General features: G+C 37.6%; 1 long non-coding RNA gene across 1 annotated transcript in view; it reads right to left on the reverse strand.

The window, feature by feature from the left end:
• Nucleotides 1-2,952, reverse strand: part of LOC121012195 (uncharacterized) — a 70,030-nt gene extending 67,078 nt beyond the window's left edge. Inside the window, exon 1 of the long non-coding RNA XR_005782012.1 lies at nucleotides 2,848-2,952. This is a non-coding gene — a long non-coding RNA (uncharacterized LOC121012195). The remainder of the gene's footprint in view (nucleotides 1-2,847) is intronic.
• Nucleotides 2,953-17,230: the final 14,278 nt, after the last annotated feature.

The following is a 17,230-nucleotide window of genomic DNA, read 5'->3' on the forward strand; positions in this document are numbered from 1 at the left end:
CAGCATCACAGAGATCTTTAATTTCTAGGATTATTTAGAAATAGATAATGATGGTATGACATACACTGACCCTGAATCTCTAGAATTGTGGGCACTTTGCTTCAAAATTTTATTCGCAGTGGTGAGGTTGCCACTCAAGTTTTCTTCCTTCCTGACAGGGCAGGTGGATCACTGAGATGGCTGCCTACACTGAAAAAACAGTGTACATGTTTAAAGCAGAAATTTCATCAGCATAAAACTAACTGGGCAGAAATGAGGCTCTTTTGACCTTACCATCATTAGCATCTTGTAACCAAACAACTCAGATACCTTTGAATCCTTTGCTGGGTCCCATGAATTATTAAGTGGAGAGTCTGATGGCTTGCCCAATTAATGATATACATTTTATTTCCAGGAAGCATTTATTCATCTCTAATAAGTGTTTACCATGTTGTGAGATTAAAAAAATAATAAAACACTTGGAATTTGGGTCAAGAAAACCTACAGGATTTATGTGACTCATTAATAAGTAGAGTAAAATAACCTTCATCTTGAATGTAAAAAAATAAGTACAGCAAATTTTCCATTAGAGTTGTTTCAAAATGGAGAAGAAACATAATGGAAAAGATTCCCTTTGACAAAATATAAACATTGAGATGGGAATAACAATTACAAAAATTACCTATATAACTAGATATATAAAGGGTCCATGACAAGAGAGTGTTTCAGTCATATATGTGAACCATATACTGGAGACAAGAAATCCTCTCATTTGAAAAAAGTGCCAGAAACCATCCAATGTCTACAAGTGGACCTGGTGTCTCACCTTCTGTGCATGCAACCAGATTTTTCGAACCCGTTTCCTTTAAAGCCTTGCACACATATACATGAGTGATTAAGTAATCATTTTTTCCCATCCATTCTGATGTAGCAAGACAACATTCAGACTCCTCTACACAAAGAAGGCTTGTGCCAGGAGAAGTAAAGATATATACAAAGAAGGGCAAACAATTTTGCTCAAATCACTAGCCTTCCTGTGTTGCTCCATCATCCCTGACTGAATAGACGTACCAGACGTAAGACAAGATAATGGGAAGAATATAAAAGAGATAATAATATTCTTTCCTTCTGAAGAATCTTCCTACTGAAGAAGGAACATACATTTGTTCAGAGCAGATAAGAGCATACTCAAAGACAGTATTTGACCAGCTTCCCAATGGGAAAAACTATGCAGTTACAGGCAACTAAAAGGATGAGAAGGTAGGAAAATTTGCCTTAACTCAAACCAACAGTTTAAATATTACGTATAGGTAAAAGCAAGCAAGGGATATCCAGGAAACAATGAAGCCATGTCACAGATAGGTAGAGAAGGGAAAGGGGTCAATTTAGAAGAATAAGACATACAAAATAGAGACTCTAGATATGTTCCTTTTGACATTAAATACTCTCTTGACATTAAATACTTGGAAGGTTTGAGCAAGGTAATAACCAAGTGAAAATAACTTATGTACAAGTATAGAGCTTAACTATATAAAAAGTCCCTAAAATTTTTGTTTTTTAATTTATTTATTCTTTTTTTTTTAATTTTTTTTCCAATGTTTATTTATTTTTGGGACAGAGAGAGACAGAGCATGAACGGGGGAGGGGCAGAGAGAGAGGGAGACACAGCATCGGAAACAGGCTCCAGGCTCCGAGCCATCAGCCCAGAGCCTGACGCGGGGCTCGAACTCACGGACCGCGAGATCGTGACCTGGCTGAAGTCGGACGCTTAACCGACTGCGCCACCCAGGCGCCCCTATTTATTCTTTTTAAGTAGGCTCCAGGCTCAATGTGGAGCTCCAATTCAAGATTCTGAGATCAAGAGTCACATGGTCCTCCAAATGAGCTAGCCTGATGTCCCTGAAATTTTTAATTTGTTATAAAAGCATATTACTTAACCAAAAGTTACATCCTCATCTGGACATGGCTGAGAACATTCGAAGTAAGTAACAGGAGCCTTTAAATATCCAGGGGGTACAAATCACAAACCAATACACTAAGGTTACCCCATTCACCATTGGAAAACTGACTTTCACTCAGAGCTTGTTCACTCTTATTTTAGAAAGGATCTAACTCCCCTCCCCATTGCAGATTAGAAGCAAGAAATTAAAAGGGGTAGCTTCTAGATTCGGGCATTCTCACAGTTGTAATAATTGATGGTTGGCAGTGAGACAATGAAGGAAGCAGAAAAAGTATTAAAAATAGTTATTAATTGAGAGATGTGGGTATTTACTGAGGTCAATTACCTCAGTAAAACAAAAATCTTCATTAAATCATTTGAATGCTTTATTTTCATTCTCTAATAATTTTGTTCCTGTAACAACATGAAGCAGTTCAAGCCAACCAATAATGATCTAAAAATGTACCAAAAAGCCAACCTTTCTCTGACTTTCTGACCAATTTTAAATGTTACATCCTTTTATTTAGTTTCCCATTATAACATGTGACTGCACTCACACTAGACATTTACAATATTTGCTCAAAGAGAGCTGAAAGAAGGCTACTGTCCAATTGCAATATCTTCCTTGTAATGCTGTAATCACGTTTTTGCAAGGAAATAACAAATTTTTAAATAACAGTGTTTAAAGGCATACATGGTCTAAGAAAATGTCTCTTTTTTACCAGGCAGAGTTCTTGCCAACACAGCTCTCTTCTCATTGATTTCATATCATACAAACTGGTGTAAGTGAACATATAAAAATGGAAATTGCTTCAAGGCTGAATGCAACCATGATAAAGCAGTCATACTTTGTTGCATTTCTATATTAACCATTAACCCACAAGAAACTGAAAACATGCTAAAGTGTAGCCCAGGGTCTCTCTTTGTACCTTGGGCTGCCAGACTCCTGTCCAAACGTGTCAGGAAACACAGATGAGGATGGAATCATCGTGTACAAATCCAGAGTTCCTTTCTGGCACCACATGTTGTAATGCCTAAAAACAAGGGGGGAATAATAATCATAGCAATGTATTTTGACTACTTATTATGCCCAGGTACTGTTCTAAGCTTGTTCCTTAAATTAACCCATTTACTTTTTTTTAAAAAGCACTATTAGACAGGATTATTAGATCTAAGTACAAGGCAAATGTGGCTGAGAGATTAAGTAACTTGACCATGATCACAAAGCTGGAAAGCAGAGCCTAAATTCCAAAGCATGTCTATCACATGGAAACTCTTAGATACCTCAACTGAAATTTCCTCTTCTACTGATTAATTACTATACCTTTCAACCAAATACTAAGATTTGTTTTATGATTATAGAGTTGACAAGATGACACAGCACCAATATTTCCCTAATTATTGCTATCTGTCACTCCAGTTTTACAAATAGGGTAAAGGACAGCAAAGCAGAATTCTAAAACACAACATGAGCAACCTAGAGTACACTTCTTGCTCTACAGGAAAATGTCAACAACTCACTTTGTGGCCCCCTCCTCAATATTAACAGAAGTCTTCATTATAACTGTTTGCATCCTTGTTAAGGCAAATATAGGCATATCATGCTCTTGAGATTTGGTGTATGGTTTCACCATTGCGTTATTCAGGATTCTTTCAATTGCAAAAGGCAAAAACCAACTCAACTAACCTAAGCTACCATAATATTAAGGGTTCACTACTGGCTTCACATGAAGCTAGATCTAGGTACTCAAGCGGTGTAGTTTGTATATCCTCCATCCACCCCCCAGCTTGGCCTACCCCATGCTGCCTTCATTTTCAGGCTGGCCTCAAGTAGTGGCAAAATGGCCGTAAGAAGGTATAGGCTTAGCAACCCCAAAAAACAAAAGAGAGTTTCTCTTTACCACTGGTTCCAGCAGAAAGTCTCAAACTGATATTTACAACGGTGACTGGCCTGCCTGGATCACATAAACTGCCTCTGAACTAGTCTCTAGGCCACGGCATATACTGCTCTCAACTTCCATGCACCAACCACTGGCTCTAGAGGCAGGTTCAACTCCAGCTGAACCAAAGGCCTCAACTGAATCAATGAAAGAGGATAGTTCCCTATAGGAGAATATTTTTACCCCGATATAGAGAAACAGATGCTGAGTACAGATAAGCCACAAATGTCCATTATTTCTTTACTGGCACGCCAGAATAAGTTGCCATCTTGTCATCACTTTAAGCAGATTTTGAGTTCAAAATGACTTCCTTATAATGGACTAACTTGTACTGAGTCAAACAAGAGCAAGCTGAAGAACATTAACAAGGTTTCACTGAATCATATCAATGCAGATGTGTAGACACAGCAGTAGCAGCAGAAAACTTAGGCAACTATAGCAGTCATAGATGGCGGGGCTAATTTGGGCAAAGGCAACCTTTAGCAGAGAGGGCAAAGAGGCACTGCTAGTAAAGTACTTTGCCACATCACAGTCAACAGGTCAAACTCACATGATAATGTTTACTGTGAAAGTAACTGCAAATAATATATGCATCAGACTTTGTAGTTTTGCAAATAGGCAGAGAACAATGTTGTCAGCAGTAATATCTTTAATGCCGAGAATGCTATTTGGAAGTAAGATAGGAAAGAACTTCAATATTCTCCTGCACACAAAAGTTACCCTAATTTAATCCAATTTGTCATGCTACACAGGTTTCCATTCATTGCTGTTACCCAATTTAAATAGTTCTCTTCTTATAAATATATTGTGTTAAGAAGTTTCATTTGGAAGAAGAAGGAGAAGAAGGAGAAGAGGAAGAAGTGGAAGAACTTGTTTCATTTGTAAGTCAGTGTTTTTAAAATTTGAGTCCATTTTCCCATTGAAAATGTATAAGAAATGGAGACTGGGTTCCAAGGCTACACCATTAGTATCAATCAAGTAATCTGTATGTGCTTAATATAGAGCCTAGCACACTGCAAACACTTCACAGATTATAGATGTTATTATTTGTTATAATATGGTAAGCATGAACAAAACAATCAAAATGGTTTTTTTAAATACTAAGAGTTAAGCTAATGAGTATTTACAAAAATGACAGGAACACTCAGTTACTATGAAAAAACAAGCCATTTGTTTTAATTCCCAATTCCATTTCATATAAGAAGGTATTTAGGGGTGCCTGGGTGGCTCAGTCAGTTAAGCATTCAACTCTTGATTTCAGCTCAGATCATGATCTCAAGGTTCATGGGATCAAGCCCCTCTCTGAGCTAACTGTGCAAAGCCTGCTTGGGATTCTCAATCTCTCTCTCTCTCTCTCTCAAAATAAATAAATAAACATTTTTTTAAAAAGATGGCATTTAATATATTTCAGCTTAATGAATGTTTATTATTGCAAAAAAAAAAGAATTAGGGAATTATCTTAATATGTTTCAGAACAGAATACTATTTAAATTATGATATAATTAAATTTTGGGATTCTATGTAGCTGCAAAACTGAATTAAATATTTTGAGTACAACTAGATCCATACAGCTGGGAATATTTAATGAATTGCTTTTTATTTACCAAGAACTTTTTATAATTTCTCCTTCCACATGCTTACATCCGATGAAATTCCATTTATAAATTGAGGACACGGTATATTGCTATTACCAAAAAAAGAACTGTAATAGGGACACAGCCATAATTGAATTTACATCTTAATTATTTACACTCTTCTCTTTGCAGCCTGAATATTCTATGCCTCAGAGCTGTTTTGCAGACAAAATATCATCCAGGATTAGTAACGCAGATACTCTTTTGACATAAGTGACAAGTTCTTTTGGGTAACTCACATAATGTCTCAGTAAAATTTACTTCATTTAAGAATTAATTCCACAGATCTATTATAGAAAAATCTGATGCTAATTTTGACATTTTTTAAATTACTTAAATGCTAAAGATACCTAAGTGCTATCATTTATCTGACCATTTTTGTTTTAGGACGATTTGGGAGAGAATTTTTTCAATCAGAAGTCCTTAAGAAAAAAAATAAATGTAGATAACCATGGGTGCCTAAAAAAATTTAATGAGTTAGTGTCAATAAGACTGCCTCACTAGGGTTTAGACTTCTACTTTCCAAGTATCTGGCTTACTGCTACCTATAAAAGAGATAAAATAGAGATACCAGATTGATTGAACTTTGCTTCATTTTTTTTCATTCACTCAGTAACTAGTTCTGGAGCACCTATTATGTGTCAGGCATATTTCTAGGTTCTAAAAGGAGACAGGAGTAAATAAGACAAAGTTCCAATCCTCCAAGGAACTTAATTCTGCTTGAGAAAGACAAAAAATAAATTATTAGGTAGTATTATTCCTCCAATGAAGAAAAATAAAGAGGATAAGGACAAGGTTGGGGAGAGAAGGATAGTGATCAGGGAAGTCCTTTCTGAAGAACTGACACTTGAAACTCAAATAAGAAAGTAAGCCATGCAAAAATTAGAGAGCAAAGGCCCTGAGATGCACAAATCTCACTGTGTTACAGAACAGCAAGACCATGGTAGCTAGAACAAAGTGAAAAGGTCAGAGGGAAAATGATAAAAGATGAAGTCACAGAAGTGGGAAAAGCCAGACCCTACAGAGCATGCAGGTCACAGTAAGGAGTTTGCGCTTACTTTAATTGCAATGGGAAGCCATAGGATGGTTGGGAATAAGACAGTGACAGGACAGGAAGTCCGGAAAAGAGGCAAGGAGACCATTTCAATCTGGGCAAGGTATGACACTATTGCACTATTAAAATATTGACTCTATACTGCCTAATATCCAAGATGAAAATAAAATTGTTTCTGTGCAAGTGCCATGTTGGGAACAGAAAAATCAGCCATTTAGCTGAAGCGGAACAGATGCAGCTAGAATAAAATACCTGTTTCTATAATGACTATAGAGAAACTGCTCACCTGAAGGCTTACCTGAAGTACCAATTTACAGAGGTTCTTTGTGGATGGATGCTAAATTAGAGAAGAGTGTAAAAGGTCAGAATATTCTGAAGTACATATAACACCTTATCTCCCACCCCCTCCTCCTGTGACAACCTGGCTTCTGGGTGTTGTTATGAATAGAAAAGCACGATGGGCACTACAGGCAATAAACGGCTTCTTCCAAAGTAAAATGCTGCCATCTTGAGGTTTCCAGAGAACAAAAATAATGTGAAAAACCAAACAAAAAAACCCTGTGTCTATTTGTTGTTTCTATATACAAGGTATTCGATTTGGGGGAAAAAAAATCATAAAGGCCATTAATTTAAAAGAAGCAACAAGTCATCTAACCAGTCTCATGCTCTTGCTTGCTTGATTCAACCTGTGCTCTATAGTGGGCCTTAAATTCATTGTAGGTAGAGGGTATGTTTGGATTTTTTTCTCCTCTGTAGCAGCTAACACTAGCCCTAGTGATAAATGATAAATCTTTTCAAATGATAAATCTTCTGCATCCCTTTCATGATCTGGACCTATTCAGGTTTTTTATTTATTCAATTTTGGTAATTTATATTCTTCTACAAAAACATCAATTTCCCAGATTTTTAAATTGTCATAGAGTTGTACATAATATTCTTCCATAAAAGTTTGAGTCTCTCGTCTACCCATGGTTATGTATTATTTTTAATCATTAGTGTTACATCTTTTTTACTTTCTCATTTATTGTAGAATTTTGAGCAGAAAAAAAATGACGAACTTGGGACCATTTAGGAAATAGCTATCTCATCTCTAATTAGTAATAACTGGAATCTGAACCAAAGAAAACCAGATTTAAAGGATCCTGCAAAACAAATCAGCAGGAAATGGTGACTACTGATATCTGTTTATAAGAGAAAGGAAAAGGTTAACATGATGTTGGAGTTTCTAGCCTAGGATGATAACCAAAGGGGGAGAATAATGATTTCCCCTGAGGACATCTGAATTTCAGGTGATGGAAGGATAGCTTTGTGAAAAAGTCCAATCAGTTTGGAGCTGTAAATACAAATCAAAGCTAGGGATTATAGCTGAAGTTGTGACAATGCATAGATCAGATGGAAAAAATTATACAGGGAGAGAAAAAAGTGAGTGTTTTAAAATGTCAATAATTAAGAGTTTTTTCTAAAGACTTACACTTTTGGGCAGCTGAATAAAATCAGAGAGCATATTAGAGAAGCCAAAAAGGTCAAGAATTTTAAGGAAGAGGTTTAAAAAAAGCACAGCACAAAAGATGCAACACACTAAAATGATAAAGATTTGACTACACAGAAAGAAAAACTTTAATGTGGAACAAAGTACCATCAATAACCAAATTAAAATTTTGTTTTTATATTAAAAAAAACTATTTCTAACATGCCTGACCAGTCATAGGACTAATTTCCCTAATACATGAGCACTTAAAAATCAATAAGAAAGCCATAAAAGAATAAACTGATAAACTGAACTTTAACAAAAACTAAAACATTTGCTCTGTGAAAGGATCTATTAAGAAGATGAGGGGGCACCACTGGCGACTAAGTGTCTGACTCTTAATATCCCTTCAGGTCATGATCTCAAGTTCACAGGATCAAGCCCCACTTGGGACTCTGTGGTGACAGTGAGGAGACTACTTGGGATTCTCTCTCGCCCTCTCTCTTTGGCCCTCTCCTGCTTTCCTTCTCTCTCTGTCCACATGCAAGTGCACACACGCACACTCTCTCTCAAAATACATAAGTAAACTTTTTTTTTTTTTTTTTTAAAGGTGAGAGGCACCTAGGTGGCTCAGTCAGCTAAGCATCTGACTCTTGATTTCAGCTCAGGTCATGATCTCACAATTGTGAGATTGAGCCCCACGTTGGGCTTTGTGCTGACAGTGCAGAGCCTGCTTGAGATTCTCTCTCCTGCTCTCTCTGCCCCTCCCCCACTTGCTCACGTGCTCCCCCACAAGATAAATAAATAAACAAACAAAACAAAAAAAGAAGATGAAAAAACAAGCTGCAGACAAGAGAAAAATAGTTGCAAACAACCTACCTGACAGGGAATTTCATCTGGAATTTATAAAGAATTCTCAGATCTCAATAGCAAAAACAAATAAACAACTCAATAAGAATGAACAACTCTAAAAGACATGGGTAAACAGATATTTTACCCAAGATGAGTTATGAATGGTAACTAAGAAAGATGAAAAGATGTTCAGCATTATTAACTGTTAGGGAAATGCAAATTAAAACCACAATGAGGTATCATTATACACCTATCAGAATGTCTAAAATAAAAATTATTGATAACACCAAATACTGGCAAGTATGCAGAGAAACTACATTAGTCATACTTTACTGGTGACATGTAAAATGGTACAGCCACTCTGAAAAATAACTTGGCAGTTTCTTATAAAACTAAATATGCATCTGCTATACTACTACCCAGTAGTCACACTCGTAGAAAATTATCCCAGAGAAATGAAAACTTACATTCACACAAACACCTGTGCATGAATGTTCATATCAACTTCATTCACAACTGTCAAAACTGGAAACAACCCAAATGTCCTTCAGTGGATGGATGGTTACACAAACCTTGGTATATCCATATAATGGAATTCTAGTCAGCAGTAAAAAGGATAAACTATTGATGCAAACAACTTGGATGGACCTCAGGGTCATTATGCTTAGTAAAAATGCCAATCTCAAATGGTTACATACTGTACGTTTGTGCTTGTATACATTCTTAAAATGATGAAACTATAGAGATGGAGAACAGATCAGTGGTTGCTAGGGGACAAGGATGAGTGTGGGAACAACTACAAATTGGAAAGTCCTTTTCTATCTTGATTATGGTTGTGGTTACACAAATCTACATATGAGATAAAACCGCATAATACTTTACATGCACAGAGGAATAAAAATGGAATAAAGTCTGTAATCAAGTTAACAATTTTGTGCCAGTATCAGTTTCCTGGTTTTCATATTGCACTACAGCTATATAAAATGTGATCAATGGGATAAATTGGGTGAGGGGTTCACAGGGCTTTGTGTGCTGTTTTAGCAATTTTGTAGGAGTCTATAATTGTTTTTAAACAAAGATTTTTTTAAGTTATGAGGAAATATGTTATTGCCTAGAATGAAGGACTTCTAAATATGGAAAAATTGCTTTTAACCTTAGTTAGATGGTATATGCAACTGTTTTTGCAATGTTTCATTATTTAATATGTGAAAATAAATTAAAAGAGGAAAAATATCACTATGAAAGTGACACGTCAATAGGAAAATAAGCAAAGAACTAGAACAGACCTTTCAGCAAAAGACATACAAAATGGTCAAAAAAACATGTGAAAAATGATCAAGCCCATTCCTTATCAAAGAAATACTAGTTAAAATCAGACATCATTTTTGCCTTTCACATTAGCAAAAATGTTAAAGGAATCTGTGTGACTATAGGGAAATAGGGATCTACGTCCTTGGAACATTTTTGGAAGGCAATCTGGAAATATTTACTAAATTTTTAAGAGTTTTTTTTTAACCTAATAAACTTTTTAAAAGTTTATTCATTTACTTAGAGAGAGAGGGAGAGAGAGCATGCACAAGTGGGGGAGGGACAGAGAGGGAGACAGAATCCCAAGCAGGCTCTCCACTGTCAGCACAGAGCCCAACACAGGACTAGAGATCCTACCAGCCGTGAGATCATGACTTGAGCTCAAACCGAAGAGTCTGTATGCTTACCCAACTGAGTCATCCAGACAGCCCTGTGGTCATTTTTTTGTAATGCTACTATTCTTCTCAAGAATTTATCTAACAGGGGTGCCTGGGTGGCTCAGTTGGTTAAGCATCCAACTCTTAATTTCGGCTCAGGTCATGATCTCAGAATTGTGAGATCCAGTGCTGCCTCTGGCTTGGTACTGGGTATGGAAGCAACTTAAAAATCTCCCTCTTCCTCTGCCCCTCTCCCACTCATATACACCACACAGGCATGCTCTCTCTCTCTCAAAAAAAAAAAAAAAAAAAGAATTTACCTAATAGAAACAGAGACTGTTCAAAGATCTATGTACACGGATGATCATTGTAATGTTTATCACAGAAGATTTTTACAAACATTTACAAACATAAATATCCAACAATAAGGGATTGTTTGAAAGTTAAGATATGGTCATACAATGAAATATAATAGGGCATTCAATTAATGCTATTTACCAATAACCTATTATTTGTTCTAGTTGCTTTATAGATATTAACTCAGATAACTATCACAGCATCCCTATAAGGTCGATACTATCATATCTCCATTTTCCAGGTGGAAAAAAATGAACTATAAACAGTTGAAATATCTCACCCAAGATACTCAGCTAGATGTAAGTAGTCCTGGCTTTACACAGTAATGTAGGATCATACAATGACCATAATCAATAAGAAAATAATTGATATAAAGTTTTTTAATCAAAATATTAAAAATACTCATGCTGTCTATTATAAATGCACAGAAAATAATACAAATAATACTTAATACACTCCAATTTATTTTTTAATTTTTTAATGTTTATTTATATTTGAGAGAGAGAGAGAGAGAGAGAGAGAGAGACAGCACGAGAGGGGGCAGGGTGGAGAGAAGGAGACAGAATCCACAGCAGGCTCCAGGCTCTAAACTGTCAGCACAGAGTCCAACTCCGGGCTCAAACTCATGAACTGTGAGATCATGACCTGAGTGGAAGTCAGACGCTTAACCAACTGAGCCACCGAGGCATCCGTGTAACGTCATTTTTTAAGTTTGGATAACTTCCCAATATTTTATCCTTAATGCTTTCAATATTGTGAAATATTTCTCATGGTTTCTCTGCTGTGAAGTTTTTGTAAGTGTCACTTCTTCTGGGATATCTTCCTCCCTTCCTTCACAAGCACTTTCTTCATTTATGTCAATGCACCCTCACTGAGTTCCTTGGCTGCATATCTAGGGTCTCTCACATAGCCGCAATGTTAACATTCCCCTGGTCAGTCATTCCTTCTAGAAATCTACTCGAATTTCACTTTCAGCACTATTACTTTTTGTTTCTTTGCTGCCCTTTCATCTTTTTTAGCCAATTCTCTCTTTTTTGTACCCATTTTTCCAAAATGTCACATAGGTTTATCAATGGGAAACATGGAAGCAAAAAAACTATGTTTTATTGGGGTACCTGGGTGGCTCAGTTTGTTAAGCATCCCACTTCAGTTCAGGTCATGATCTCATGGTTCATGAGTTCACGCCATGTGTCAGGCTCTGTGCTGACAGCTCAGAGCCTGGAGCCTGCTTCTCTCTCTATTCCTGTGTGTCTATTCCTCCCCTGCTTATACTCTCTCTTTCTCTCTCTCAAAAATAAATATTAAAAAAAATATGTGCTTTATTGTCTGTGTGTGAATCAGTAACAGATGTACAATGACCAATCATCAACAGATTTTGAAAGAAGTGATGTGATTGGTGACTGATCATAATATATATCTATTTTTACATACAGATGTGTGGTTTGAAGAGCTAGCAGCAACATTTTGTTCTTTATGCAATTATTCACATGGTAAGTGAAATATGAATTGTGTTGTTGAGTCTGGTTTTTTTTTAACAAAACCATAGCAACTGAAATTCACGCAAAGAAAGAACTGACTGCAATAGCTTAGCCAGAATTTGAAGACTAGCAGTATGACACCAGAACATTTTCTCTTAACCACTAGGCAATAATACCTCTTAGAAAAGAAATGGTAGGTATATTAAAACTTTGAAATATGTCATTACAGTAGAAAAGAATTGCTAACATATAATATGATCTGGTATTTGAAAAAATAAGTTGCAAAAATAGTCATTTGTGTGTGTATTAACATATTTAAAAAATCTGTAGAAATATTTACCAAACTGTTGATAGCAGTAATTATCTCAAGGTTGGGGTGCAGAGTCTGAGAACTTTATCTTTTATATTATATATTCTCTCTACACAGAGCCAGCATGAAATACGAAGACAATGAAAGGGAGAAGGACAAAAGAGGAAGTGATGGAGGAGGAGACTGCTGTCAATATTGGGGACTGCGCAATGCAAGTTAAGACCAGGCTTGTGACACTGAGAAATTGCCCTCATAAATCCTCTCGTCTCTCCTCCTCTTTCAGTCTCTCTCCTGTCTAATATGCTCAGGTATCTCTCGTCTTCGTTAAAAATTAAAAAATCCCTTTACCCTGTGGATTCCTCGAGTTCCCATTCTTGTTTTTGTTTGTTTCTATTCTTTTCATGGCCCACGTCTCAGATGCACATACTTTTTCTTCCCTATTCCCTCTTGCCCAGCACTTCCCATCATGTCATAACCCCATTCCCAGAACAATATCAATGTTGAATTGTTCTCTCAAAGGTCAGCAAGGGGAGCAAAACAACCTCCTTTCCACTGCCACCCCAACCAAACCTGGTGCAGACATGGCCCGAGCAACCTTCGGGAACACGGAACTAAGTACGCTGCGCTCTGCGAGCTGTTCTGGTGAGACCAACCCTCCAGGCAGAGGCCGCCAGTCACCGGGGAACAAGCAAGTCCCCGTCTCTACACCGGAAACAGGAACTCTGAAGGGGACAGAGAGGCGGCAGCGGTTGCACAAACTGAGGAGTCGGGTCTGCGCAGAGGACTTGGGCGTTGCTGCAGGACCCGGATGCTGTAAACGGCTGGTGTGCGTGCAGGAGCGAGATGGCCCACTGCAAGCTAAAAAGGGGGATACCCCCCGCTTCTGTCCTCCACCACAGTCATTGCAGGATGGGATGTAATTTTATAAAGAAGTCAGCAATGTTTCCTTAGAAAATGACGCCTTTATTACCAAATTCAGTGGACTATTCTTACCCTCTTTCCCAACATACATTATTAACCACGAGGTAATCACAATACCTGTGTAATGCCCCAGAATTTACACAGGTGAGAACCTGACTCACCTTCCCCTCTGATGGAAGGAATAAAGGAAAAACCTGGTATCCGAAAACCCCTTTGCTCTGGCTTCACGTGCTTTTCTGCCTCATCCAAAGCAGCCCAGAGTGGCAGCCTCATGGGGCTGTGGCCAACAGAAAGGGAGAGAGAAAGTCCCAGTAGCTGCAGCCACGGATTCTCCCCTCTTCCACACCAGTCGTCTGTCCTTTGATCAGGGGTGGGCGTGAGGCCCTCCTGGCTGTGCAGGACGGAAAAGGATAGATCCACAGAAGGGGCTTAGATCTCAGCAAAGGCAATTTACCACAGAGCCAAGGATTCAGGCCGTGATCTTGGGGAGGCCAGGTACCCCAAACCTAACCCAAAGTCCTGTGGTGCCTGGTCCCAAAGCAATAAATCCCATGCTGCTCTGCGGACCCCCTTCCTTCTCAGTGGACATAGAGCACATTCCAGAACCAGGAGTGGTGTCACAGCCAAATATATTTGAACTCTGTGGGGTGGGGGAACAACTCTGGAAGAGAATTAAATGTCACTAGGACCCTGGGATGGTAGTGAGAGAAGAGCTTCATGGGAATGGGATTTTCCCCTCATCTCTTTACATACCTGGCTCCTTCCTCTCAGGCCTCAGCTCATAAGTCACCTCCTCACTGAGGCCCTCCAAGCGCACCCAGACAAGGCCCACTCTCCTCTAACTCCTCAATAGTCCTGGTTATTACCTTCTTTAGGTTCTGACAATAATAAGAATAAAATTTCTTTCACTTTTTTATTGCCCTCTCTCCCAAGTCATAAGTTCCACAAGAAGGGATCGTGTCTGCCCTTTTCCCTGTCTTAGTGTGGTTTACCCTCAAAATTGAAAAATATTTAGTGATGGGGAGGTAAGCCCAGGCAACACTGGAAGGGAGGGAACAGGGAAGAGAGACAGGGAAGGGAGGAAAACCAATAAAGAAAGCCTCCATGAGCAGGTCAACACTGGGAGGCAAAATGGGCCTCATTTACCAAACATCTGCTGGGACCCACTGGTGAAGGAGCCTGTCAGAGATGTTATCACATCTCTGAGCACATGCACAGGCCCGGCAAACACACTTAGCAGAGAGACTTAAGCAGCCATCAGCCTCTGTAGGAACTTGTGTGCCAGCAGCCTCCAGAGAGCACTGGGTAGACACGGGCCAGGCAACAACAGTGTAGACTAGGTCTGTTCCCAGATAGCCTCAGTTCCCAGATCAGGCTCTGGCACCTGGTGTGTGCTCCATAAATTACAGCTGAATAAACAGAAGACTGATACATGAATGACTAAAAATGAGGATGAATGGGATTCCAGTAATGATAATGTCAGGACTGTTTTCTTTTTTTTTTTTTTTCTTTCTTGGTGTTGGCCTTAATTTTGACCCAATTCCTAGATCTTTACATTCTCCTTCTGCCAGGTTGAGAAGGATTTATCAGATTTCTCCTGCCATGTGCATTTTCCTTCTCTTCCTCCTCGCCTTCCTGGTCAGTGATTCATACACCTTCCTCAGAGGTGTTTTCTTATGCTCATTCCACTGTCAGAAAAAAAGCACTTTTTGATTGACTTCATTCCTGCTCACTTTTCAATGAGAAAAATATTACTAGGTTTCTTGGAAATAAATATAACATTACTTTATTGATCCAGTTTTCCTGGTATGTAAGCTATTGCCTATAAATTAGTTGGCCTACTTTTAGAAGTTGCATTAATTCTTTTGGGCCAATTGAGTACACTTTAGTGCACAAACAGCAAGAAAAGTTAAATTTACAACATTGCACACTGCAACTATTAATCTAGATCAACACATACTAGGGACCACTTTTTCCTTTCCCTCTTTTTATATCGTTTTCGTCTGCACTATGAATAGGACATCTTGTCCTGGGCAAAGAAATATTATATCTTCAGGTTTTCAAATACTTGATTAAAATCTTTTAATTTGATTTAAATCTTTATATTTAAATCAAGATAAAATAAATCTTGATATTTAAATCAAGATAAAATCTTGATAGTAAAAATCTTTTAAGCTTAAATTGCTGATGTACACATTCTTTTTGTTTTTCTCCCACAGCTCTTGGTTTACATGAGCTTGGCTTAATTCTTTTATGTAACAAACGCTCTGTGAGAGTGAACTTTCTTTATATAAGCAGTAACAATGAATTTGAAGTTATCAAACACATTTGATTATGTTTCTAATTGTTTTCTGTAGGGCCTCTCTCTTATTTGTCATAATCAATTGTTTTTTTCTTGCTTCATGGCGACTTGCTATAATACTGAATAATAAATGCAACTTTCCTGGCCAAGGTCATCTAAATAATACTACATGAACTTAAAATTAGTAAATAAACTCACATCTCTTTATTGTTCCTCTTATGGTTGATTTTATGTGTTAAATTGGCTTGATCATGGTACCCTTGTTTTTGATCAAGCGCCAATCCAGATATTATGATTAGCATTTAAATCAACAGACTCTGAGTAAAGCAGATTACCTTCTGTAACAAGTTCCATCCAATGAGTTGAAGGCCTTAAAGAAAAAAGTAAGGGCCCCAAGAAGAAGGAATTCTGCTAGTATATTGCCTTGAGATGTGGGACTGCAGCATCAACTCAATCCCTGGGTCTCCAGCCTGCCATTCCATCCTGCAGATTTCAAACTTGCCAGAACCCACAACTTTATAAGCCAATTCCTTAAAGAAAATCTCTCTCCCTCTCTACATATATATATTTATATATATATATGTACATATATATATATGTATGTGTGTATGTGTGTGTATATATCTACATAAATATATAAATACATAAATATATATGTATGTGTGTGTGTGTGTGTGTGTGTATATATATATATATATATATATATATATATATATGCAGTTCCTAAATTGCAAAAAAAGTAAATCTTCAGAGGAAAGTCCTATATGAATTTTTGTATGTTTGGAAGAATTGTTTCCTTGTTTCACCTCCATCCTTCCAGTCATCATGTTGAGTATTAAGGGCACAAAGAAGAAAAGTCATGGGCACTGTTCTGAAGTTACAATATGATATGATGATAGCAGAGATAGATATAAGGGATGCACAGACATATTCAAGGAGATAAGCACTACCCAATGCCAGGAGAAGCTGAGGAGGCTTGACAGAAATGTTTCAGTTAAGCTGGATCTTGAGAGATTAGTAGGAGTTGACTAACTGGTATAGGAAAAAGATCTTCTAGACAGGTTTAATATTTGATTCAAAAATATGACAGCTACCTGTTATATTCATTAATTCACTCAGCAAATATTTATTGACTGTATGTTTTATGCTAGAGATGGTTTTTGTCCTCAATTTTAACTCCTATTTTTACATCTCCCTTTCCAGGCTAGGAAAAACCCATCATATTTATCCTGCTAGATGGCTGTCTCTCATAGTTCAGCTCCCATCATATCCTATAGCAGATGTTGGCAATAAAATGTTGAGCAAAAACAA

Source organism: Herpailurus yagouaroundi, unplaced genomic scaffold (genome assembly GCF_014898765.1).
Source record: "Herpailurus yagouaroundi ecotype Mexico unplaced genomic scaffold, PumYag 29, whole genome shotgun sequence".
In the NCBI taxonomy this organism is placed as follows: Eukaryota; Metazoa; Chordata; class Mammalia; order Carnivora; family Felidae; genus Herpailurus; species Herpailurus yagouaroundi.